General features: G+C 42.7%; 1 protein-coding gene across 1 annotated transcript in view; it reads left to right on the top strand.

The window, feature by feature from the left end:
- The window catches only part of MACROD2 (mono-ADP ribosylhydrolase 2), a 1,066,625-nt gene that overhangs the window by 992,424 nt on the left and 46,221 nt on the right, over window positions 1-27,980 (top strand). The window lies entirely within an intron of this gene.

Genomic DNA, 27,980 nt, shown 5'->3' on the forward strand with positions numbered 1-27,980 from the left:
AGGCAAATCAAATGTACCTTCATTACTTGTACCTTTCCTTCTAACACCTTTCTGTCCCTTACAGCTTGCATTTAACACCCAGTGGGTGCATTATATTTCACCATCTGTTCTACCTAAGATTCAGCTATGGAGTATTTGAAAAGTTAATGTCCAATCCTTCCTTCAACAGATAGCTAGTTTGGTTGGTTGATTGATTAATTAATTTGTTGGTTACTTTTCTTGGCATCTTCTTTTTCTAAAAGTAAGAGATTGAAAAATGAAAAACTTATATTTGGGTCCCCTTTATCTGCAGTATACAGTTTATGGTTCTGTTGCTAAAGCATCTCATGTTTGACAAGTGCAAACACAGTAACTTCCATCACAAAAATAGATAACTCTTTGCATTTACTTTGATACCTTTGGATCGCACTGTAGAGATGTAATCTGGAGACTGGCTAATTCCTCCATTCCAACTTGGATGCTAAAGCTTACCATTAAAGAGTTAAATAAAAAATAACATTGGTGGCAATTAATGTATTTTACAGATTAGATATAGTTAATGATGTAATCTCTCTTCTATGGTTTCTGCTCAGTTTATACAATCCAGCAGAGGTGAGCTGCACAGATCTCTTCCATTATGCAGTGACATCTGTTGGGATCTAAGAAGCATGCCTTCTCTGTTGCAGCACCTGCCCTATGGAATATTTCCTATCTCCAAATATACCCTAACAACCCACACCCCACATCAATCCTGACTATGCTAAAAAGAATTCTGAAAAGTTGACTCTTTGCCCAGGCTTTGGGTTAGAGTAAGTGGCAGGTCCGATGGGTTTTATTGCTTTTAAATTATTGCTTTGAGAATAATATTGAATATTATTTATTACTCCTTTTTAATATACTGTATTTATTTATTCTAAACATCTGGGTTTTTAATTGTAGTTTAGGATTGATTTCATTGTATGCTACCTAGACCTGTTATAGGGTTAGGTAGAGAGAGAGAAGAGAGAGAAAGAAAGAGGGGAGGGGAGAGAAATGGATGCCTTATGATTGTAGGCTATTGTGTTTTATTCCAGTAAGCTTTAGGTTCTATTGCTTAGAGTCCCTTACTTCTGGTTTCTGGAAATTTAAACTGGGCCATTCTGAATTTTCCAGACTGAACAGAAGAATCCAATTCAATGACTAGATAGTTGCTCCCTGACTTTTCTTAGCCTGGGAGTTGAGGGACTCTTTCTGTGTGATGGAAGATAAATTGGTTTACCTTCCTTAGTAGGAAATGCCTTTCTCTTTCCCTACCATATCTTTGGAGCCAAATAAAGATTTTTCACTCTACACACAGCATGAAGATGCCTCAGTAAAGCTTGAGAGAGAAGATTGTGGGGACAGAGACAACCGTTACTGTATACTATGCATTTGCTTAAATATACTGTATCTTAGCAAGAGTTCTATACTAATTTCACACACCAGAGTTGGTGAAATGAATCCCAGAATATATGTGACATAAAAAACTGATTATTGATTTTATTCTTTTTGATGATGACTTGGAACACAATACTAGATCTTGTCTTATGTATCAAAGATTGGGTAACATCAATTTTCAAAGCTGGCCCTATCAATGTACCCTGGCGTATATCAGCCACCTCCTTCCTACCATCCAATCTGCCATCCAATCTAAGGGGGCCTGCTGAAATGCCCCCTTCCCCTTCCCTTTCCCTGGGGAGTATATAGGTATCAGGCCTTTTCTATATGCTCCCACATGCTTTCCATGGGGGTTGTATAGCTATCTCCCACTTGGGATTCTGCAAGATTGTAAAGTTATTGTATTTTAATTGTACTGTTGAACCCTGGTTAACGATTCTCTTGCACTCTACATTTGTTTTTGTTCTATTCTATCTAGATTACATTTTATTTATTTTTCAAGCATATATGCTTTCCAGAGTCTTGTGGGTGGGGTGCTCTACAAATATTAAAAGAAAACAAACAAAACATAAATATCTAAGGGGGAAATATTGGCAGGACTACATATTTGAATTACCAGATCTACTGTAAAAATTGCTGTCAGGAGTCTGTGTTATATTAAGGCTAACTAAAATAAGCAATAAACAAACATTGAGAACCAGTGCAATTTTTCTATTGTCAAGTTGTGAAGAATTAAACCATGCTTGCGTTGCTAAAAGCACTTGATTTCATAGAGTTACAACTGCAGGCATTTGTGGGCCTCTGAGGAAGACCTGTCCCCTCTAGCAAATATCTTTTTTATTGATGGAGAAGCACGTCTCACTTATCTCCCTTGGATATTTATCCAAGTAGACAGGATTAGGATTTCCCATTTAACGCTCAGAGAACACCTTCACAGTGAGATACTGAAGAGGAAGCCAAGGAATAAATATTGTATAATCTGTGTCATGTGTACTGAACCTGCCAGTTTTCATTGAGAGTTACAACAAAGTGCATTTTGATCAGCATAATCCCTATATGATTTTTGAACATTAGAATGACTCTTTCCAGGTGAGAAGTTTGTTCCATCATCTGAGACTTTCTAATGGGGTATAAAACAAAATTAATTTAATATTGGTTGATATCCTCGTTATCATCCTGTTTTCCTTTTGCCTCCAGTGGCACAAAACTCTGGGATGCCTGCCAATCAATTCAACTAATCAAATATCCTCCTTCCTTCCACCCCCTCTCCAAACTGGTCAATTAAAGATTTTCTTTGCCACCCACTCACAGGTCTTTAAGACTCCAAAACACCAGAGTGTTTCAAGACCAATAAACAAACTCACAAGCCCTCTTCACATCATGAAATGGTTTATTAGTGATATAGTCTCCCCGTCCCCAACTATCTATTTGTTTATTAATGAACACAGCATAAGTTCTTGGAACGTAGTGACATGACTGAAAAAAGTATCTGACCACATGAATTATAAGCAGAACTGCTTGTACTGTAAGAGAGAGGAAAGTATGCAAAAATGAATATTCAAGTGCATGGTTTGGGAACAAAAACCTGCAGAACCCATCCAGAGGTTACAAAGTTGATCACGACCTAAATTAATGAGCTCCATAAAAGAAAGAAATGATTTGGTATAGAAACTTGGAGAGGCACAGAAAAACACTGAAGTAGAGGAATGAAAGTGTAGCCTTGGTTTGGCAGCTAAGTTCAGAGTCTTTCAACTAAAAGTATTCTAAAGAATGGGTCAGAGGTGGTATTCAGCAGGTTCTGACCAGTTCTGGAGAATTGGTAGCAGAAATTTTGAGTAGTTCGGAGAACTGGTAAATACCACCTCTGACTAGCCCTGCCCCCATCTATTCTCTGCCTCCCAAGTTCCAACTGATCCAGAGGAAATTGGGATTTTGCAGCATCCTTCCCCTGGAGTGGAGTGGGAATGGATATTTTACAGTATCCTTCCCCTGCCACACCCATCAAGCCATGCCCACTAAGCCACACACACAGAACTGGTAGTAAAAAAAATAATAATCCCACGACAGGAATGGCTCCATGATTAAGTAAAAAAAACCCACCTTCGTTAGCCTTTTTTGTTTTTAAAGTACTGAATGAAAAGTACTGCAACTTAATTCTTAAGTCTTAAAGAAACATGTATATGGGATCTTTTCCCATTGATCACTGAAGATTGATTACAATGGAACTTGCTGCAGTTTCCATTTCTTCTCAGTACCCTACCCACTCACCCACCTGGCCAAGTGCTTGACTGAAAACTTGTATTCATTATTTAAAAATATTTCCTTCTAATGAAGTGTTTTGCTTTGAAAAGTGCTTGCTCCGTTTCTTAATTGATGGATTAAAAAATACTGCTGTGTCCAATACACAGATGAATAGCAGTAATATTACATTAGAGGTCTGTATTTTTATTTCAAACTTTACTAATATTCATAGGTTTGTCTGCAGAGAGAGAAAGAAAAACATATGCCTATTCTTTGAAATGGGACATGGTGACTCAGTGGGTAAGACGCTGAGCTTGTCGATCAGAAGGTCGGCAGTTCAGTGTTTCGAATCCCTAGTGGCACGTAATGGAGTGAGCTCCCATTACTTGTCCTAGCTTCTGCTAACCTAGCAGTTCAAAAGCAGGTAAAAAATGCAAGTAGAAAAATAGGTACCACTTTGGTGGGAAGGTAACAGTGCACCTTCGGCCATATGACCATGGAGATGTCTTCAGACAGCGCTGGCTCTTCAGCTTAGAAACAGAGATGACCACTGTCCCTAGAGCCGGAAATGACTAGCACGCATGTGTGGGGGAACCTTTACCTTTACCTTATTCTTTGAAATATGTTCTTAACTCCAGTCTTATAAAAATTATTTTCCCCCATGAAAATGAATGAATGTGCCATTTTTTAAAAAATTAACCAAAAAGTAAAGCAAGTAATCCGATGGGGATGGGAGAAGGTAAGAGTCAGAATTCATTTATTTATTATTAATTAAATTTAGATGCCACCATGAGTCACTCCAACAATTAGATGGGTGTCATATAAATTTAATAAATAAATAATACCTTTGGCTTAAAACCTAACCAGGTGATAGCAAATGGGGGTATCCATGGATTTCTTTTTTTCTGGGCTGTCCATGGAATTCTTACGAGTCTTCCCCAACATCAAAATTCAAAAGCGTCAGTACTCTTCCTTCTAAGTGGGAATGAATTAAAATTATGACAAAACTCATAAATGACAGGAGAAGTGCTCAGCAACCTCTCATGTTCAAGTGACAGGTGAGATTTAGCTCAGACAGCCTTTCAAGTTTAAATAGAATGCATAAATTTATTTTATGAAAAGGCAGAAAGAAGCAAATTTAACATCGAAGAAAAGGCATAGGCCTATTAGTTGATGCATGATGGACATACAGGTATGTATATGCATAGTTTGTCATACAGGGATGGGCAACCTTTCAGAGATTAAGAGAGTGCCATACTAGATTAAACAGCTTTATTAATAATTTTTAAAGAGAAAAGATAATTAGGCTTGTCCAATAAGGAATGGAAGAAGCTATTAAAATAGTAGGAAATAATGGACTTGCAGGCTGGAAGAAGCTATGTGAAAAAAGACAGGTGGGGAGTCAAAATGGATAGAGCAGGAGATAAAAAGAAGGGATACAAAGCAAGAAGTTTTGTCATTATTATTCCCTATTGCAAAAGGTAAACACAAAATAGTTTTATTTTCAGGTTAGAAACAAAAGCTTAAAAAGCACATGACCAAACTTCAGTTATTCAGTTTTTAGACATAAAAGAAAATGAGATTAAATATCTTAAGCTTTTATTGGACATAGTTAAGAATTGTGTTGTTCTAAAAGAAGCAAGGAAATCACTATGTAATTTTAGCAGCAACTGTGCAGAGAGAAAACAAAAGCAGGCTATTACTTGCTTTAAAAAGTAGAATGTAAGATTTTAATTTGATATTTCTCATGAAGTCTAGGTTTGATTTTTGAGCAGCACTACTACTGGTCTAGCAACAGAGCTAGCAACAAACATGGAGAATGCAAATTCCTGGGAGGAGCCAAAAGGGCACATCAAAATGACTAGTTAAAATAATAGAACCAGGCTGAGGGCTTAATGGGCATTCATTACATTAACAGGAATAAAATGTTCTTTCCAAGTATGCAGTGCAAAGGGCTTTAAGCAATGGAGACAAATAAGTGATTCTATGAAAGAAAAATTCATCATGTTAGAACAGAGATACTAGATAAGAATGATGTGGAATAAACTTGGTCAACGTGCATTTTGGAAAAAAGAGCAGGTGAGGGGGAGATGCATAACACCATTCCTGGTCCTATTTATTCCTTCTCCTCCTCCCTCCTCCTCCTCCTCTTCCTCCTCCTAGATATGAGTCAAAAAGACAAGGCATCAAACAAGTTTCTCACATTACATTAGGTAATTGCCGTTTGATTCAGCTTTTCTATTCAACATCTACTCAAATTTTCTGGGTTCCCTATTGCAATATTTTCTAGATGGGCATTTAAGAATTTATTTTGCTGCCATCATAATATCTATCACCTTATTGTTAATTAACTTTGAATATGTGAATATAGATAGGGCAAAATGGACTAAGCCTGGATATACATCTGAGAGCCCATAATATAATTTAGAATTATTTGAACTGAATCTTTTACTGATTTTCTTTTCTCTTTATAATCATTTCCATTATTTTTGTTCTGTTCTGTGTTATTTCTTTGATTCCAGGAGACACTGTGTTTCTCCATTTTAATTGCTCTGATTTTCCTGAAAGGTAAAATTACTTTCAGAAAGAATGAATGGCATGTATGCCACTGAGATGGAAATGTGTATTTACTTTCCTGTGCAATGTCTATGTAAATTAACCCAAATCAATTGATAATCCTTGAATTGAAACTTTGTAACTGATTTTTTAACATTATACAAATTTTCCCACGTGCTTCTTATTCTGATCCAGTTTGTACTGTTTTTGGTATTTTGGTTTTGATTTACTACCTTTCTGATTTATAGCTCTGGGAATTGGTTGAAACCCATTTTACTGTCCGTGTAAGTGGGTCAATATTCTGCTCCATCAGGGTTTTTTTAAATAGTTTTTATAATATCTGTAAAAAATAAATCAAGTTTTATTTTGCACTTGTATCTAACTTATGAAAATTATATAAGAAATTTTACTTAATGTTACTTGTTGTAAATATCAATTCTGTGAGCAGTATAAAAGCAGCCCAAATTTCTGTGATGTTATATAGTTCATTTTGCCGATGTCCCCATATAAAGCTTTTAAGTATATGCTATTTTGAAAAATGCAACTGCCTTGTTTTGAGAAATGTTATTTTCCAAAGATACGTCTTACAAAATGCTGTGCTATATTGTTTAAAGTGCTTTTCAACCTAACTTGCTCTATATGGTTGTTCTGGGAAAAATGGGAGGCCTGTATATCCTACCTTGAGTTCCTGGAGGAAAGGCATTTATTTATATGCTCTTATAAATAGCAATAGCACAGACTTATATACCGCTTTACAGTGCTTTACAGCCCTCTCTAAGCAGTTTACAGAGTCAGCATATTGCCCCCAACAATTTGGATCCTCATTTTACCCACCTCAGAAGGATGGAAGGCTGAGTGAACCTTGAGCCTGGTGAGATTTGAACTGCAAATTGCAGGCAGCCAGCGGGCAGCAGAAGTAGCCTGCAGTACTGCACTCTAACCACTGCCCCACCGTGACTAAACAAATAAAAAAGCAATAGTGGATTTGTGACCAGGGAAAGACACATGCTACCGGACTTCATTAAGTGGTTCAATCTACTCTAAAGTAGAGTTTGAACTGGAGGAGCTCTCAAATCCTACTGAAATCTTTTACATCCCTACTTTTTCTTTCATTATTAATTAAGAAGTTGTTTGTATTTACAGCTGGTGCTCTAATAGCAGCCTCTTTATTGGGGAGAAAATACACAAAGTATAATTTAGTTATGCCTTTAAAAGGTCAATTATAATATGATTATTCTAACACAGGGAAGAGGAACTGTACAATTTTCATCAGTGACAGTGTAGGAGCAGAATAACACAAACCACAGCTATACATTTCCTAAATAATATGTATTGATCATGTGTTGAATTGTTAATAAAAGGATACAGTATAGGGATATGTCATCTTTTGTGTTTTGTTTCCCCAGACCTTACTGTTCTTCCAAGAATGGCATTGTTTGCAATAAATATAAGTGACAAGAGTGGGATTTTGTGTCCCGTTCAATAAGATGCTGTAATGTTATATCTGTATGAGAACTATCTTCCACAGGACAATTTACTGGTTAAGGCTAGTATTTACAAGTAGAGTTGATCTTGCCAATTACATTGAAGTCACTTCTGTTTCTGGTAGTCTCAGCATCAGCAGCCAGCTTTTCTCCTGTACATTCCTGCCCAATGCAAAAGTTTGTAGAACTTTTCAATAGTAGGATGTGTAGAAGTATGTAGAGGAACCCCTATAATGTCAAATCAGCAAGCCTGTTACAGCAGTCAGGTTAGGGTTACGATCAAAATCAATGCCACAAAATGTTGTTCGTTCAATGCGAAAGCAATTACTTATGTCTAGATTGACAAAAGTACAGTTATTCAATAACACCACCAAGTGAATTGTACTTTAGTATCCAATTAGTTAGTAACTTCTTGTTGTGTTTGTGCTTGACATAAGCCATAAGCTTACAGAACAAAATAATGGAATACATTTTCCTAGAGAATGAAGGATAAAATGTGCTCATTTTTGTTCATTTTTCTCTGTGCTTTTATACGCATATTGGGTGAGATTACATGCAAAGAGGAGATTTTGAATGTTTATAAAAAGGTACAGTTTGGAATATTGTTTGTTTTTCTTAGCCTAGAAGGAATGCCTTTTGAAGGGGATATTGTGATTGAGAATAAGAACAGTAAAGCAATCTGATCGGATCCCACCCCCCACACACACACATTTTGTCACAATCATTTAATAGAAGTTGCTTTAATAGCAGACAACAAAAAGAAGACAGAACAGGAAAAGTAAAACATTTTATCCATGTCAGAAAAGTGTTGTTATATTTTACGGCATTTTTCACAGACAAAACACAACCCAGTAGCTTTTTGCCCTGCTTAATACTGGGCATTCTTAACAGAGAAATGTTTTGGCAATCTGAGATTCCTAATGTAACACAATTTGAGCTATTCGGTATAAGATAGTATTTGTGTCAGCTGTCAGTCAGAGATTTAGTAATTTGTGTAAGACCCTGAATGGAAAAAGAAGCTTATAAATGGAAATAGTATTCTTAGTATCATGGATAGCAAGCAGAGCTTTTGTCAAAATGACAAAATACATGTTGTGACATTATTGTACAAGCTCTGCACTTAGTGCTTGCATGTATAACACAAGCATAAAAGGGAAGGAATTTTATGTTGCATCTTTCATCATTTGCCACCCTTTCTTGCAAATGCCCATGCTTAGTATGATTGAGTTAGATTTGTTAATATTTATACTATTTTAATATTTGGGCAATTCAGTGTTTGGAGAGCTCTAGCAATACCATTTTTTAAAAAAATGCAAAGGCGGGGGTGTGGGGGTGGGAATCACAATACTCTTGTATACCACATAAACATTTCTAAGCACAAATTAGATAATTAAATTGTTTAAAGAATTGATCAATTTTTGCCTGAAAACTCTGTAATTTAGCAGTTATTGTGTACTCAACCTCCGCACGTACAGTGAATGGAAAGGGATTTTTCTTCTTAATACATCCAAAGGATGTCTTCCTGACTAACATATTAGACTAACATATTCTTGGCGGACAAAGTAGCTCGGTTTCGATCGGACTTGGACTCCACCGCAGTAGATCCAGCTGAGACACAGGAGGATCATTTGCCACATCAGTTCTGGGTTGAGTTCCAGGAAGTTGCCTCTGGGGATGTGGACAAGGCCATCCGAGCTGTAAGTGCCTCCACTTGTATTCTGGACCCGTGTCCCTCCTGGCTGGTGGCCAACAGCAGGGAGGTGACACATGGCTGGATCCAGGCGGTTGTCACCGCCTCCCTTCGGGAGGGGCACTTCCCCGCCGCGCTCAAAACGGCGGTGGTGAGACCCCTCCTAAAGAAACCATCGTTAGATCCAGCCATCTTAAACAACTTTCGTCCTGTCTCCAACCTTCCCTTTATTGGGAAGGTTGTTGAGAAGGTGGTGGCCTTTCAGCTTCGACGGGCCTTGGAGGAAGCTAGTTATCTTGACCCCTTCCAGTCCGGCTTCAGACCTGGTTACAGCACAGAAACCGCTTTGGTCGCATTGACCGATGATCTCTGGAGGGCCAGAGATGGAGGCTATGCGTCCATCCTGGTTCTCCTTGACCTCTCAGCGGCTTTCGATACCATCGACCATGGTATCCTTCTGCGACGACTGCGGGAGGTGGGAGTGGGAGGCACTGTTTTGCGGTGGTTCTCCTCCTACCTCTCGGACAGGTCGCAGTCGGTGTTAGTGGGGGGGCAGAGATCGTCCCTGAGGCCCCTAACGTGTGGAGTACCTCAGGGTTCGGTCCTATCCCCCCTACTATTTAACATATACATGAAACCGCTGGGCGAGATCATTCGGAGGCACGGGATAAAATACCATCAATATGCGGACGATACGCAATTGTATCTGTCCGCCCCGTGCCAACTCAATGAAGCGGTGGACGTGATGAACCGGGGTCTGGAGGCCGTTAAGAACTGGATGAGTGCTAACAAACTGGTGCTCAACCCGGATAAGACCGAGTGGCTGTTGTGTTTCCCCCCCAATAATTTGGCTAATACACCAACGCTTAGGCTGGGGGGTCAAATTTTATACCCCTCAGATAGGGTCCGCAACTTAGGAGTCCTCCTGGATCCACAGCTGACTTTTGACCATCAGCTGTCAGCTGTGACCAGGGGGGCATTTGCCCAGGTTCGCCTGGTCCGCCAGTTGCGGCCCTACCTAGATCGGGGGGCCCTCACAACAGTCACTCGAGCCCTTGTGATCTCTAGACTGGAATACTGCAATGGGCTCTACATGGGGTTGCCCCTGAAGTGCATCCGGCGACTACAGCTAGTCCAAAATGCAGCCGCGCGAGTGATAGTGGGCGCACCTCGGTTCGCCCACGTTACACCTGTCCTCCGCGAGCTGCACTGGCTGCCTGTTGGTCTCCGGGTGCGCTTCAGGATAATGATGACCATCTTTAAAGCACTCCATGGTAGTGGATCTGGGTACTTGAGAGACCGCCTTCTGCCGATTACCTCCCTAAATCGACCAATCAGATCGCACAGACTGGGCCTCCTCCGAATTCCATCTGCCAGTCAATGTCGACTGGCGACCACACGGAGGAGAGCCTTTTCTGTTGCTGCCCCGACCCTATGGAACGAGCTCCCCATGGAGATCCGCACCCTCACCACGATCCAGACCTTCCGCGCAGCCCTCAAGATCTGGCTCTCCCAGCAGGCCTGGGGATAGGCTTCCAATTACCCGCCCGAGTGTTTGATTGCTGAATGAAAGTTGTGTTTTATTATTTTTCTTTTGTTCACAAAGTGTTTGTTTTGACCTTGCACTTCCCCTCCCCTGTGGTTGTAAGCCGCCCTGAGTCCCCTCAGGGAAAAGGGCGGCATATAAATCCCAATAAAACCTAAACCTAAACCTAAAACCTAAACATATATGCTACAAAAGGAAAAATGAATGAATGAATGCTCTGTCACAGTTTATCTTTGGAGGCATGATTGAAACTTCTCATTGGCCTTGATATTCTGCTGAGACTACAAATTCTACCTTTTAACTACCTCTGTTTTTTTTTCTTTAAGACTAGTATATAATAGTAGCTCAGGGCACCCTATATCCACAAATTTCAGAAACTGGCAAATATACCGTAGTCCTTACGTCCTTTCAGTTATAAATTTGATTGTAAACAAGAAGCAGGAGATCAATACGCATGACTTACTACTCCCTTTATGATAGTTAAGTTGTAACCTAATTGTCATGTTCTGAGCATGGGTTAAAATAAAGAGTTTAAGCGGGAAGCGCTCGACACCTGATTGGCTGATCGTTTGACAGCTCCTGTATAAATAGGGAGCTGTCCAAACGAGCAGCGCGCGTTCCTGTCTAAAGCCGGTTCTGAAAGTTAGCCTGTACTTGTCAGGGAATAAAATTTGTTAGCCTTTATTCCCGTCTCCGCCTCAGTTCTTCTGGCTACCCACAGGTCCTTGGTACACACCACTGGCGACGAGGATGGGATCGCCACACTGAGGTGCGAGAAGCTGAAGTCACTTGCTGCTGAAGTCACTCGCTGAGTCACTAGAACCGCGCTTACTTTCTACTGCGACGAGACGTCGCTGGGTCCCTGACAGGAATGGCCACGTTAAACTTCACGCCATTCAACTATGGCTCAGAGACATGGGAGTCTTACACGGCTCGTTTTGAATGTTTTTTGGTCGCACACGACCTTACCGAGCTGACGAACGAAAATGCGCCTTTTTCTTGTCCGTCTGCGGCACAGACGTCTTCCACACCGCCAGAGCTCTCACAGCTCCTGAACCTATCAAGGCCGTCCCTTGGCCCGTACTGATGGCAAAGCTGACGAGCCATTATGCCCCGTCTCCGTCCAAGATAGCCCGCCGGCACGCTTTCCACCAGCGCAGCCAAGCTGAGGGGGAGTCAGTCAGTGCCTACGTTGCTGCCCTACGATCGGCCGCCCTCCACTGTGAGTTTCAAGACCTTGATGAAGCCCTCCTCGACCGCCTCGTATGTGGCCTTAGGGACCTCAAACTGCAGAAGCGACTGCTGACCAAAGCCGATCTCTCATTTCAAACCGCTTTCGATGAGGTTCGGGCTTCCGAAATGGCTGCGGCATCCCTAGCTACCATCGCGAAGAGCCGGTCTACCACAGCAGCGCAGCCTGCCAATACGTTTAACACAGCTACCGGTCTACTGGAGTCTGAAAGCGATGAGTCCGATCTTGAGAACCAGGAGGAGGACATTAACAGCCTTCACGAGGCGAACAAAAAGAGCTTTCCTCGGCGGAAGGGCGACCCTAAATCTGCATGTAGTGGGTGCGGAGGCAACCACGAGAGAGCTGAGTGCAGATTTAGGCAAGCCCTCTGCCAGCGGTGTGGCAGAAAGGGCCACATCACTCGGGTGTGCCGAGCCTCGCAACCCATGTCCTCCTTTGAATTCCAAGCCGACCGGTCCCGGCAACCTCGGAACCGAACGGAAGGATCCAAGAAGGCCAGGATGGACTGCCATGCCATCCTCCGCAATCCTAACCAGGGACTTTCCTGTCACCATCTCCAGAAAAAGATCCAGCTAACTGTTACTGTGGAAGGAAAGCCCTGCGAGATGGAGTTAGACATCGGGTCCGCAACCTCCATCGTTTCCTGGAGCACAATTAAGCGCCTTTTGCCGCAGCTGTCAAAACGCCAACTACAAGACTGTAATCTTACGTTACGAGACTATCAGGGCAACCTGATTCCAGTAATTGGCACCCGCAAGGTCAGAGTGCAGTTCAAGGGGTTCGACGGCCGGTTACCCCTCATCATAGTAGAAGGGCGGCTGCCCAGCCTTCTCGGCCTCGACTGGTTCCAGTCCCTGGGCCTGCAGATCAGCGGCATTCACCACCTCAGCACGTCAGCCCTTGATTGCCTGGTCAACGAATTCCCTACGGTGTTTGATGGCTCGCTAGGCAAATACACTGGCACACCCGTGTCTTTCAACCTCGACCCGTCAGTACAGCCGGTGCGAATGAAGCCTCGCCGAGTACCCATCGCGCTCAAACCAAAGGTGGACGCCGAGTTGGACAGGCTTGTGGTTCAAGGCGTCCTGGAACCAGTGGACCATGCACGATGGGAAACACCCATTGTGTTACCCATCAAACCAGATGGCAGCGTGAGGATTTGCGCTGACTACCGCTGCTCTATCAACCGTGCCTTGCCATCCAACGCGTACCCGGTGCCAGTGGTTCAGCACTTACTACACACCTTGGGCGAGGGGACTGTTTTCGCGAAGCTCGACCTCGCCCAAGCTTATCAACAGCTGGTGGTGGACGATGAAGCAGCTGAAGCACAGACAATCATCACACACCGGGGCGCTTTCCGTTGCCACAGATTGCAGTTTGGGGTTAGCATTGCCCCAGGCCTGTTTCAGAGCTTGATGGAGCGCCTGCTCCAAGGACTCCGAGGCGTCGTCCCCTATTTTGACGACGTCCTCGTCTCAGCCACCTCCATGGACGAACTCATGACCCGCCTGCGTTTGGTTCTCCAGAAGTTCCAACAGGTGGGGCTTAAGGTCAAACGTGATAAGTGCTAAGTTGCGGTATCCCAGATAGAGTTCCTTGGGTTCCTTATCGATGGCAGTGGCATCCACCCCACGGCTGCCAAAACCAAAGCCATTGTGGAGGCCCCTGCTCCCACTAACAGAGCTGAATTACAGGCCTTTTTAGGCCTACTCAATTTCTACGCTGTATTCCTTCCCCACAAGGCATCTGTAGCTGAGCCACTTCATCGCCTCCTGGACTCAGGCGCACCCTGGGTTTGGGGCCGCTGAGAGGCCTCTGCTTTCCTAGCTGTCAAGCACCTACTCATCTCCAAAGATGACCTCGTTCAATACAGCGAACACTTGCCTCTCGTGCTCGCTTGTGACGCTTCCCCCTATGGGGTGGGCGCCGTTCTCTGCCACCAGCTACCCAGTGGGGCAGAGGTGCCAGTCGCATATCGCTCTCTGCCTCTGAACGCAACTACGCGCAAATTGACAAAGAGGCTCTTGCCATTGTGGCCGGGGTGCGCCGTTTCCATCACTATTTGTACGGCCGCCCATTCCAAATTGTCACCGATCACAAGCCCCTACTCGGGTTGCTGGCCGGAGATCGCCCTGCCCCGCAGGTCCTATCTCCGCGCATGACTCGTTGGTTTGTGTTCCTCGCGTCCTATGACTACAAGTTGCACCACCGGCCGGGGAAGCAGATCGCTCATGCCGACGCACTCAGCCGTTGCCCCCTGCCGGAAGCTTCGGAACACCCTGCTGCTGTGGCACCTGTGTTCCTTATTGACGACCTCCACCTTCCAATCTCTGCCACCGACATCGCCCGGTTGTCCGCAAGGGATCAGGTAATATCCCGGGTACTAGACTGGGTTAGGCGAGGGTGGCCAAAGGACCCCGTAGACCCCACCTTCCTTCCCTTCAAATCACGCCTGGCGGAGCTGTCCGTTCAGCGCGGCTGTTTACTGTGGGGCCATAGAGTGGTTGTGCCGGCCTCACTGAGGACTACCGTCTTGAGGCAGCTGCATAGCGCACACCCGGGAATCGTCAGGATGAAAGCCCTAGGCAGGAGCTACGTTTGGTGGCCTAAGTTAGACCAGGACATAGCTGACCATGTCGCCGGGTGCCCGCAATGCCAGGCCGCCCAAGCCTTGCCTCCAAAAGCCGAGCCTCGGACGTGGGAACCACCTTCCACTCCCTGGTCCCGAGTCCACGTTGACTTCACGGGCCCCATTCAGGGCCGCATGCTATTCATTGCTGTGGACGCCTTCTCGAAATGGGTCGAGGTCGTCCACATGTCCTCCACCACGGCAGACGCGCTCATCGCGACCCTGCGCCACCTTTTTGCCACCCACGGCCTACCCGATGTGTTGGTGTCCGATAACGGACCACAACTGACGGCTGCCAAGTTTGAGGCATTTCTGGCTTCCCAAGGCATCCGACATGCCCTCACCTCCCCTTTTCACCCCTCCAGCAATGGCTTGGCGGAGCGTGCCGTGCGGTCCGTCAAAGAAGCTCTCTCCAAAATGGACCACCTCCCCTGGCAAGAACGCATTGACGCCTTCCTGCTGGCCCATCACTCCACTCCTTCGCCCGACTCCAATACGAGGCCAGCCAAGCTCCTCATGGGACGCCGGTTGCGAACAACCCTTGACCGGTTGCACCCTGCCTATGCCACCCCAACTCCTTTGGATTCCCAGAGCGGGTCCCGATCCTTCGTCCAGGGGGAGGCAGTGTATGCCCGGAATTATGGAGGGCATCCCTTGTGGCTACCGGGCATAGTGACTGACCAGACTGGGCCCTGCTCCTACAGGGTCAGGCTCCACGACGGCAGAGTTTGGAAACGCCACTGCGACCAGTTGCGGAGCAGACGCCAACCACCAACCGGCCAGCAGCCATCAGGCGACCGACCAGCTTTGACAACTCCGACGGGCGGCGCGGGGCCCTGAAACGAGGAGGCCGCAAGAGAACAAGCAGCCAGTGCCCCAAACCGAAGCGGCGACTTACTTGGTGGGCCAGCACCATCCTTTGCTCTTTGACGGCCCGAGCGATCACCATCCTCAGACGCAGAGTCCTCGGTCGAGCAACCAGAGCCTCCAAGCGGTGCAGAAGGGCCTAGGGCGTCCGGCCGAATCAGGCGGCGTCCAGCATATTTACAAGACTACGCTTGCGCGAACTTAGGGGGGAGGAGTGTCATGTTCTGAGCATGCGTTAAAATAAAGAGTTTAAGCGGGAAGCGCTCGACACCTGATTGGCTGATCGTTTGACAGCTCCTGTATAAATAGGGAGCTGTCCAAACGAGCAGCGCGCGTTCCTGTCTAAAGCCGGTTCTGAACGTTAGCCTGTACTTGTCAGGGAATAAAATTTGTTAGCCTTTATTCCCGTCTCCGCCTCAGTTCTTCTGGCTACCCACAGGTCCTTGGTACACACCACTAATCTCTACTATTGGTAATATTTATTTGAAGTATTTTATTCAGCAATTCAGTTGAAGAGGCTCCCAGACACTCCTTATTATAATCTGAAAAAATCGGGGAGTTGGGGGAAGGAGAAAAGAAGAGAAGAAGCAAATGCATTCTTCACTCTTAAAGTGACATAGACATATGTCACTTTACTTCTTAAGGGGCTGCCATACAGAAGAAGGGGGGTCAACCTATTCTCCAAAGCACCTGAAGGCAAGATAAGAGGCAATGGATGGAAACTAGTCCAGGAGAGAAGCAACCTAGAACTAAGGAGAAATTGCAGTTAGAACAATTAACCGGTGGAACAACTTGACTATGACAGAACAATTAACCAGTGGAACAGTTTGCCTTCAGAGGTTGTGGGTGCTTCATCACTGGAGGTTTTTAAGAAGAGACTGGACAGCCATCTGTTGGAAATTGTATAGGGTCTCCTGCTTGTGGATAGGGTTGGACTAGAAGACCTCCAAGATTCCTTCTAACTCTGTTATTCACAATTGGAATGGGAACATTTGTGGATAGGGAAAGCTGCAGCAGCTTTTCTTTCAGCAGAGCCTTGGAAGATGTTTTTGCTCCATGCCTCTATGATGCAGCCAATGGAAAGAGTTATTACCCAATGTCAGTAGAAAGCAGAGTTCAGTGGTTAGATGGTCATCTGTTATATAGCAATTGCAATAGCACTTAGACTTATGTACCACTTCATAGTGCTTTATAGCCCTCTCTAAGCGGTTTACAGAGTCAGCATATTGCCCCCAACAATCTAGGTCCTCATTTTACCCATCTCGGAGGGATGGAAGGCTGAGTCAATCTTGAGCCTGGTCGGATTTGAACTGCCAAATTGCAGGCAGCCAGCAAGCAGCAGAAGTAGTTGTAGTACTGCACTCTAACCAGTAAATCACTGTGACCCACTGTGGCTATCTGCAGAATAAGTAGTCAATTCTCAAAAGGGGCCCTTACCTCTATTGAAGCTTTGCATTCTCCCCCCACACACACACACACACCTTTCATAAAGCATGCTGAGAATTCTGGGGATGTTTGTAAGTTCCTGGAAGTGTATCTCCCAGAACAAAAAGTAATTTGTGTTACTCAGATGTAAGACTATTTTTTGCAGTGTATTTTACAGTAGTACAAATGTCAAGTAAATATTACAAAATAAATCAGTAAATCCTTAATGCGACTTCATTAAATTAAAGAGGAAGATATTTAATACCAGGACACTGAGTTCAACACGTCACTCTGTGCCAGCATGTGCAAAACTCTGTTCCCATGGTTACCATAGTTAAGAGATTTGTTGTTTCTTGTGTACAGTGTGTGAGCAAATTTAGTTTTCCTGAAACTCACGATGAGGCCCAAGATGAGCAATAAAGTGCTCCTTGTTCATGAGAAACGTTTCATCTTAATAACCCTGAGGTAAAATTGTCTGAAATCCTCATGGTAGGGATTTATTAATAAAATATCATGTCTATGTTACATTTTCATATTTCACATTTGTTTTCTACTGAAAATCCATACCAAACATGTCCATTTGTTACTACCCCGTATTTCAGAGATGCAAATTGAGGGTATGACTTGGCTAAACCTATCTTATGGAATCATGGCACAGTAGCTCCATTTCTAAGGATTACAGGATTTACAGTCTGCTCTTTTTCAAAAGCTTAAGATATTCCTACTTTACCAAAGAATGGCTCCCTGGAGATCCATCAGCAGGGCAAATAGTAAGGGACACTCACAATTACAGTTCTGCAATCATTGGTTCCCTTTTCCTGACTTCCCAAATTTATCAGGTAAGAAGTAAAAGACTTCATTCAAACGCTGCACTTTGGGAAAGTAGAGACAGTAAGGATTAGCTGCTGCTCCAAGGATAACACGTATCAGAATTTAGGAGAGGTATTTAAAAAAGGCTGCTTCAGTATATCTCTTTAGAAAGTCTAGTGGGCAAATCAAATCATCTAAGCAAGCTCGTAGCAGGAAATAGCTCTTAACCCGCAGGTAACTGGGCTGTAAGTCTTGCAAAGCATAAAGGTTAAAACCCATAATTTGAATTGAGCTTAGAAACCAGTACTCATGACATCTAATGGAGAAGTAGATCATTATTACTCCTTTTGCCTGTCTCAGCAATGCTCAAAGCTGGCCCTTTAAAATGTAAATGGGGTGATCCTTGCTCTGCTGCTCCCCTGGCATTCCTGTAGTAGTGCAGTACAGGATCAAAGGGCACTCACAGATTGCCCTAAACTTGATCAATTGTTGAGAATAAGTACTTCCAAAATAGGTTTTATTCCCAGTCCACCTATCCTGATTTTTAAAAACCAGAAGCTCATTTTAAATCCTGACTGTCTTATCCATGTGGGAAGTTGAATATGTAACAAGACATACTCACTTTGTTTCGAAGGCTGAGTGCAAGATTTTCACCATCTCTGCAAACAACTGTAGATAACATTTCAGTATTCTGTTTGTGTAATAATATCGGCAACTGCTTTGTGCTCTTTCTTCACAGCTTGACTCAGATGTTTTTGCTTTTTTCACTTGCCAGCTTGTTCTCAGATATATATTTTTCCAATGTTCATCTTGTTTACACAGTTCTGAAGATGTGCATATAAAGTTAGCTCCTGTGCTGACAAAACAGATGTAATCTTATAACAGAGGAGTATTGCAGAGTCTAGCATCAACCTATGGGAGGACAGTTTTGTATGGAAAGGAAATAAGACACAAATAGTTATGAAATAAATCAGGAGGAAATCCTTTTTATTATTATCTTCTTAATAATAACATGGCATAGCCTCACCCATCTCATCTAAGTTGCTTTAACCCCTTTTTTTGGCCTGTTTGGCTTAGTATTAACCAAGCTGTCACTTACATTCTTGAATGGCTTCCTATTATTTTCATACAGGGGTTGGGTGTGTGATTATCCAAACATAGAGACTCCACCATCTGGAATAGTTTCTCTGTACTTAGTTGGCGCATAAAATCTTCTGAGTATAAAGATATGATAATGCCAAGTCACTGGAGGCCTGGCCTGAATTCAGGAATGGAATCCAAAGTATCTTTCTCTCTTTTCTTTTGTGTCATTGGTACTTCTGTAACAAAACCCAGCAATGCCTTGAAACAATATGAGGCTCAACTTCAAAAGTGCATTAATAATGACATTAATTCATGTTCATAATTGGGGGGTGACTTCTCCCAAACTACATTTATTGTAAACCTAATATGCATGCATTTAGTATATATTCCTTTTAAAAACTATGAGTAGCTCCTGGTATTGTTGCTTCAAAAATACAGATAAGGAATTGATAAGGAAATTGTAGACAGAAGTAGGAAAAGGAAAGAGTGAAGTTCTTTTCATCTATTTATCAAGAAGAACTGTTCCTTGGACAGTAAACAGATAAAGGATGCTTCTCCCACAGCATCCTCAATGGATTTGATCCTGCTATAAATCTGGTTGTATAAATCAACTGACAAGCAAAAAAAAATCAAAGTGAATATTGCTAAACCATAAAACCACTACTGTTTGGGGTATATTTCACTTTAGTGCCTTCAAGGCACTTTTATATTCTCTTTTTCAGGGTTAGCTGAAATAATGCTGCTCATTGCTTGACTTTTCCATCATATTGATTAATGTCATTCCCTCCCCCACCCCCTTCCTTTGCCTTCATTAGACTTTCAGACACAGAATAGATTTTTGTGCTACACTTTTTGCAGACCTATCGATGGTAAAGAAGGTGACTTGCTATACAATGTTTGACAGATTAATACCTGCAACATATAGTTTGGATTCAATGTGTATATGGTTGTGTAATACATTCCCTCATGCCCAACCCCCCCAAATTGCATCAGTTTCTTAGAATGAGCCTGCCCTCATATGATACTTTTCATTCTGACTGGAACTTACTAATCAAGAACATTGATTTTTCCAGGGCAATGCCTTTGAAAGTAATTGGCCTGTGCAAAGCATCCAATGAAGTGATTCACTTGTGAGCAAAATATCTTTCTGAATCTGCTCCTTGATGTTGTAAAACATCTGTTCAAAGATTCAGTGCAGCTGCTTTGAGGCCTTCCTGAGAACTTCTAGGCATAACCATTCCTCAAAGCAAAGATGACTTTGGACACTAATATTTCGAAAGACCTTTTTCTAGTCATTTCTTTCTTGTGAAATCCTAGCTTGATACACAAGTAGGAGAAAATCTTCTTTCCCTATCTGTCCTTAAAGTTTTCCCCCCTAGCTTTCGATGTCATAATTAACATGAGAAAATGAGACCAGAAACAGATTGGTAGGCAGTACAGGGGAATAATCTGTCAAACATTCTGTCCTAATTATCATGTAGTGGAGCAGGTGTAATTTCTGGGTGCTTTTCAAGTTTAGCCCATCATAGAAATCATTACAGTAATCTTGTCTGGATGTTATAGCATGGATAATTTCTCAAAGAAATATAGAAACCAGCACTTCAGCCAAAGTTGCTGAAAGCATATGCCATTTGAGCATCCACCAGCAAAACTATTTAATGCAGGACTTTAAGAGGGAACCAGAATCTTAAAGTGGAAAGCGATCTGAACTGAAACAATTTTATTATCACTTTCTCAGCATGGCAAATTATTTACAATAACAGCTTCATTTGTATTTAAATTGTATGGTGCATTAATTCATTAGCAGTTAAGATGTTGGGCTTATCGGCTGGAAAGCCCACAGCTCAGGTTCAAGACCTGAGCACCACAGCTCCTGCCAACCTAGTAGTTTGAAAGTATGCAAATACTTTGGTGGGAAGGTAACAATGCTTTGTGACATCATGCTGGCCACATGACCATGGAAATGTCTTCAGACAACCCTGGCTCAATAGCCTTGGAACGGAGATAAGCCTATAATCCCCTTATAATCAGCAATGGCTAATGGAGTAAAATTTGCAGGGACTCCTTTTTCATTAATTTATATCCATCTCTCTAGACTTGGGATGCACATGGATCCTAAATAAAGAGAAATAAAACTGCCTCTCACCACTATGTTGACAACTCCAAAATTTAGGATGGTCTTCATGTAGCTATTATTCAGCACACAGTGTAACCACCAAGGCAGAATAATACATTACTGAAATAATGGTATTTTTCTTCATGATGAGAGCCTGCTGACAAACAAAAACATTCATTGTCATCTCTACAATGGATACAGAGACTTTTTCAAACTTTACTTTTACAGGTCAGTCTTTATAGAAAAGAAATGCTTATCCATCAAGGGTTTTTATACATTAGGAAAGTGAAATGATCTTTTGATAAAGTCAGAATTTTTGGAGCACATTTATAGAGATTTGAGGTAAAGGCTTTCAAGAAACTACGTATATTCTGGCCTATTTATATTTCATAGGATTATTGTGTGCTATATTTAATCCTCTTTCTTGTTAGCTATGGCAAATATGATCATGCAGAATAGTGAAATATAAATATAACACATAATTAAGGTAGGAACTAATGAAGATATAATTAAAATGCAGAACTTTATGAAATGAGAAATTAAAGAAAACTGTTTTGACCTAGGCTTCCCAAGAGCATAAAGCAAACTCCTTGTTCCGACAAAAAACTCTTTTATTAATTTACTGTGAATTCTGCTCATTCACATCCAGCAAAGTCTTTCAAGAGAGGATTTACAGTCACAGACCTTATCTGGCTTGAAGAGCTGACAGGCCAATATCTGCAAAACTTGGCAAGTTTCCTCGGAGAGAGAGTCACAAATCAATTAAGCAAACTAATTGTCTCCTGCAAACTTCACTCCCCTTTCTCTCCTCTTTTAGTTCCTCTGGAAGGGGCCATTCATTGTTCACCTGTGGCCTTACTCCCGCCGCCTCCTGTTTTTTAGCTGTTCCCTTTGTCTGGCAATTCTATGCATGCACACAGTAGGAACAGGCTCCAGCTGTTCGTCTGCCTCACTGATGTCTGACTCTGAAGGCAACTGGTAACTGGCATACAGCTCTGTCCCCCCGCTCTGCCTCTGACACAGAGCCCTCATCAGAGCCTTCACCAGACTCCAGGACTGGCCCATGTTCTTCCCCAGCCTCTTCATTGCTGGCCATTGGCAGGCTACAACAAAAATGTCCATTTTCTGTTGTATCTCTTTTAGGTAAACTGGATGAGTGTAAATTGTAAGGTATGATGAAATCATGATTGAATGCCCTATACATATCCTCTATACTTGTTCTCATTGTAGAATTAATCAGAGAAGGACAGTTTTGAATATTCTGAAATAATGCCTTCAACTTTGCAATACAGAACACGTTATGTCTTTGTGTGGTGACTGAATACTTTGGATGCCTAGGAGTCTTCATTATTGTCTACAGTTTACCTATGCTTAAATCTTTTTTTTTTAAAAAAAGCAGATTCTGAGTGCTACATTTCCACACTCCATGCATCCTTCTGGATGAACGATTGATGGTTGGAACAAAGATAATGGGCAAAATCTCTCTATTCTATATGTGACTCAAGTGAGCTACCATTCAGTTATGATCTTTCAGTATGTTGAGTGTTCATATCAGAACCATATCTATTCAGAAATACAATTCACTGTTGAAAAGGTTTGAGTCCTTGTAGTTAGTTGCACAAATGGATTTTAAACCCCAAGGTGACAAAATAAAGTTTCTTACTTTTTCTTGCATTAGATTAAGCCACAGAGAAAAAACTGTCCATGAACGTTATATTACCTTCTTGTTTCACATTACTAAATAAAACAAACAAGCAAAAAAGAAATGTGGGAAATATACTGTATATTTAAGATGTTTCAAAGTTGGGTTTTTTGTTTGTTTGTTTTTTGCAGCTAGTGGTCGTAAACTGCTTTCCTTACCCATTTCAAAGAAAATCAGCAGGTTCTCCAGCAAAAGCAATCTTTTTTTTATACATGAAGGGTAAAAAGTAGAGGAGTTCTTATGGATTTTATTCCCCTAGCCCTAACCCTAGCCCTAACCCCTGCAGACTATAAGGGATGGTACTCATCTCTGTTTCAAGGCCATTGAGTCAGTGCTGTCCAAAGACATTTCTGCGGTCATGTGGCCAGCATGACATCACAGAGCGCTGGTACCTTCCCACCAAAGTGGTACCTATTTATCTACTAGCATTTGCATGCTTTTGAACTGTTAGGTTGGCAGGAGTTGAGGCAAGGACAGGAGTTCACGCCATTGTATGGCGCTTGAACCTGAGCTACTGGTTTTGCAGCCAACCAGCCATTGAACCACTGCACCATCCATGTATATGAAAGATAGGTATCTTTATTTAAAGTATGCTATACATGAAGGCTAAATAAGTGGATATCTATTCTCAAAACAGCTTTATGGGTGTCATCATCCTTCAGTTTCAATGAGAGCTCCCAACCAGTTTTGGACTCAGAAATTACGTTTCTGAATGGAAATGTAGAATTTTTAAGATGCAATAAAGGTGCTATCTTGTCTTACTATCAGTCAGTGGAATTGGTTTTGGATTTCAGTAATGTGATGATTGCTCTTCAACCATTATTAAATAGGACCAAAATGATACTTCCTTAACTACTTTTAGAACTATTTCTGAATTCCAGGATGTAATATTTGAATGTACATAAATGTATGCATAAAACAATAAAATGTGGTCCCTGAACTTCTGCAGGTTGAAGGAGATATCCCATCAATACATTCAGTGTTCATTCTCTACATGTCGTACAGTGGTGGGTTTTAAATTTTTTTACTACTGGTTCTGTGGGCATGGCTTGTTTGGTGGGCGTGGCTTGTTGGTCATGTGACTGGGTGGGCATGGCCTCATGGTCATGTGACTTGTTGGCTATGTGACTGGTTGGTCATGTGACTGGGTGGGTGTGGCCAACTTGACATTCCTTCCTTCCTTCCTTCCTTCCTTCCTTCCTTCCTTTCTTCCTTTCTTCCTTTCTTCTTTCTTCCATACAGATTCCATGCAGTTCTAAATCCTTAAGGCTATTGGACCTGTTTTTGGTGTTTTGACAGCCATACACACACATACACACACACACAACCATACAACATCCCACACAGTCATGTGACTGAGGTTTTCTATGTTTCCAACAATTTGTTCTGGTTTCTGGTTAAAAATGCCCATTGGAGAAAATGGACTTGTTTAACAACCACGGTGTTCGCTTAATGACCACAAGGTTCACTTAATGACCACAAGGCTCACTTAAACAGGTCTCTCTCCCTCTCTCTTTCTCATCTCTCTCTTTCTCCCCCCGCTCTTTCTCTCTCTCATCTTTCTCCCTCTCTCTTTCTCTCTCATTCTCTCTCATTCTCTCTCCATCTCTCTCTGCTTCTTATCTCTCTCTTTCTCCCCACTCTCTTGTGTGAGTGTGTGCGCGCGCACACATGCACTCACGCATGCATGCAAGCCTGATAGAGGACAGAGCCATTCACTTCCCTGGAACAGGAAGGAGTTTGAGACCACATTGTGGCCCTGAACGGCAACATCACCACTGCCCCTTCCTCTTTCCCCTCTTCTTATTACGGTCACGCTCTCTTCTTCTTTCCCCCTCCCCCATGAGCTTGCCATTCCCCTCGCAGCGCCTGCAGGGCTCGAGACTTTCCCCTCTTCTTTTTCCTGAGGCACGGGCTTTAATGGGGGGAAGCAAAAGCAACGAACAGGGCATGTCCTCGCAGAGCAGCAGCTGCTTGTCTTGCCGTGACAGATTGCCTATTTTTCCCTCTTGCCTCATTTTTTTAACTTTAGAGGCAGTGTATAAAGGAAAACCTTGCCCCCTCCCCTCCGCTTTGTTTTTCTGCCATCCTTTTCACTCGACGGCCTTTGAACACATGCTGAGGAAGAGCAGAGGTGTTTGGCCCTTTTTCTCGCCACTGCCAGTGCCCTCCCCTCAACCTGCTGCTCAACCTCCTTCCCACCTTCACCCAAAACCTTGTACCACACCAGAAGGCTGAAGTTGGAATTCCGCCCCCCCCCCCCGGTTGCCCCCTTTTCCAGCCAAAAAAAAACCATGCCAGCAATGGCAGCGGTGACCAAGAGGTGTGGCAAGCCTGGGTCGCTGCTGGTTCCAGCAACCCAGGCCAGCATACCACTACCAGTTCGGCTGAACTGGTCCAAACCGGTAAAACCCACCTCTGGCATGGCTTGGTGAGTGTGGCTTGGTGGGTGTGGCAGGGGAAGGATACTATAAAATTTCCATTTCCTCCCAATCAGCTGCGACTCTGGAGGCAGAGACTACATGGGGGCGGGACCAGTCAGAGGTGGTATTTACCAGTTCTCTGAACTACTCAAAATTTCTGCTACTGGTTCTCCAGAACTGGTCAAAACCTGCTGAATACCACCTCTGATGTCATAATGTCTGATAGGCCAACACCTATTTAGTTACAGTAAAAGTTTGGATTTTGGGAAAAATGATTTTTACTAAAAGTAAAGGTTCCTCTCGCACATATGTGCTCGTCGTTTCTGACTCTAAGGCATGGTGCTCATCTCCGTTTCAAAGCCAAAGAGCCAGCGCTGTCTGAAGACATCTCCGTGGTCATGTGACCAGCATGATTAAACGTTGAAGGTGCATGAAACACTGTTATCTTCCCACCAAAGGTGGTTCCTATTTTTCTACTTGCATTTTTACAAGCTTTCAAACTGCTAGGTTGGCAGAAGCTGGGACAAGTAACAGGAGCTCACCCCGTTACGTGATACTAGGGATTCGAACCACTGAACTGCTGAGGAACAATTGTTTCCCATTTCTGTGAATCTCAGTCTTTGCCTTCCATGCTCATTCATTGACCAATAGCAATGAAAAGCAAGAAAAGGTCCTACTTACAAAAGAGGCAGAAAGAGTGACCTTTTGTTTAGTCTCATAGTTTGACCTTTACATGAACTAAAGTTTAGATTTTGTTTAAAAAAAACATGAAATCCAATGATTAGGACTCATCCAGGGGGCAACCAATTCCTCCTACCCCTCAGATTTGCAGATGTTGGCTATGGTTTTGCAGCATTGGTTCACAATAAAATTGCCACATGCCTTCCTAAACAGGTCTCCTAAATTCCTCAAGAATTCAACAGCTGCATTTTTCAGCAGTAGACTACTATATTTCAAAGAAAGTTTATTCCTGGTTGTTCCTCCTTCTTTAACACATCAGTTATAAAGGCACCATCGAATTTAGGACTTAATGTCCACAAAGAAAAGTGAATTTCCTTTTCAAGCAAGCAGACAGTTCTATTGATTAAAAAAAAGCAAGATCCTACGGCCTTAGGCAGTAGAAATTGGGTGTTATGAAAGGACAAGCAACTCATTAGCTTATTTGATTTTTTTATTATTGTAATTTTACTGCAGGGCACAGAGTGTGACACATGTGAGATTTTCTGCTCCTGGAGCCACAAATACCTCCCTGTATTGGGGTACTTTGCAGAATAAATAAGTAGGCTGCTCCTTATTCTTTTATGGGGAGTCTAAAGCAAAATAGTTCTGCCATGTGCTGTTACACAGGGTTTTTTTTTCTTTAGCAACTTATATAATAGGGAAAACACAGATGCATTTTGCCAAGCTTACTGAACAAACATCTGGAGCCCTTGTTTAAAACTTGATCCAGACTGTTCACCTGCATTGCCTAATTAAAAAAAAAAAAAACACCAAAGCTTCTCTTGGGTGGCGTGGCATTCATTTCAGCTGAGCTCCATCTGCAGGTCTTTAATATTGCAAATTAAGGGGTGAAGGGAGGGGACATACTGTCTGGGCTTCAGTTCCTGCTTCAGGGTCTCCTTCAGACACATTGCCTCCAATTTCCAATTAAGTCATTTTTAATGAGCAACACTCACTATTTTTTTGGTACAAAATTTGAGATGGATGTTCTTTTGTCACGAGCTGTTTGGATTCCCACCCTGCACTCTCCCACCCCAGCTCTACTAAGCTTATTTTGCTAACATTGGGAGCACAGAATGACCCCATTGACCAAAGAATTAGAGGCCCCCTTCTCCCGCTGTACTTTTTCACTTGGGCTAGCAGCTCCCTTATTCTTCAACATGAGCTTTAGTCCCTCTTACTGTTCACAAAGCTCTACCACTAAGCAGATGGCTAGAGATCCTTTTTGGCCTTTCATGTTTCCCTCCATCTCATCAAGCATGTCTGAGTTGTGACTGGTTAATTAACTTAAGGCTTCTCAGCCCTTTTCCCGCCCCCATAGATGTCTCAAAGCCTGAACAATTTTAATAAAGAGCTTGAAAAGTGGCTCTTGGAAATTAAACATATATAAAGACGTGCAGGCATACCAATTAGCTGGAGGAGCCTAGTTCCTTTTGCCTACACTGTAATATTTTGAGTCTGAAGATACTTTTTGTGTAGTCCACAAAAGCCTATGCTGTGATAAATTTGTTAGCTTAAATTCTTTACTGCATTGGCTGCAACATAGTTCCCCCTCTGGAAATGGCATGTGGATAATAGCTGCTCTGTTTAATTGAGGAATTTGTGCAGTCAGTTTAAAGCACAGTTCAGTTGCTTCAAAAAGTAATACTAATTGATTGTGGGATCATTTCATCACCGAAGCTCCATTTAGTCATCTCCGTGTAACAGAACCCAGCAAACACAGCGAGCTGTTACATTATTTCAGACACCATTGCGCTTAGCTCCCTTCTAGTCCCTTCCAATTCTCCATGTTTGAAGCATGTACGTAGATAGTGGGCTTCACTTACAGATTAGGGGAGTTGAGATGAAAGCTTGATTAATTAAAAGGAAAATAAGTTTACATCCTGGTTTGGGTCTGACAGTGAGGCAGAAGGAGAAAGATTGCATACAAGATAAGCACTTTTATTCTTAATTTTGTATTGATTTATCTATCATAATAGAGGGAGTGATACCCCCCCCTCCAATGAAAGCCACTTCAGCGTGCGAAGCACAGATTTTATGT

The sequence above is a fragment of the Thamnophis elegans genome, chromosome 3 (assembly GCF_009769535.1).
Source record: "Thamnophis elegans isolate rThaEle1 chromosome 3, rThaEle1.pri, whole genome shotgun sequence".
Classification (NCBI taxonomy): Eukaryota; Metazoa; Chordata; class Lepidosauria; order Squamata; family Colubridae; genus Thamnophis; species Thamnophis elegans.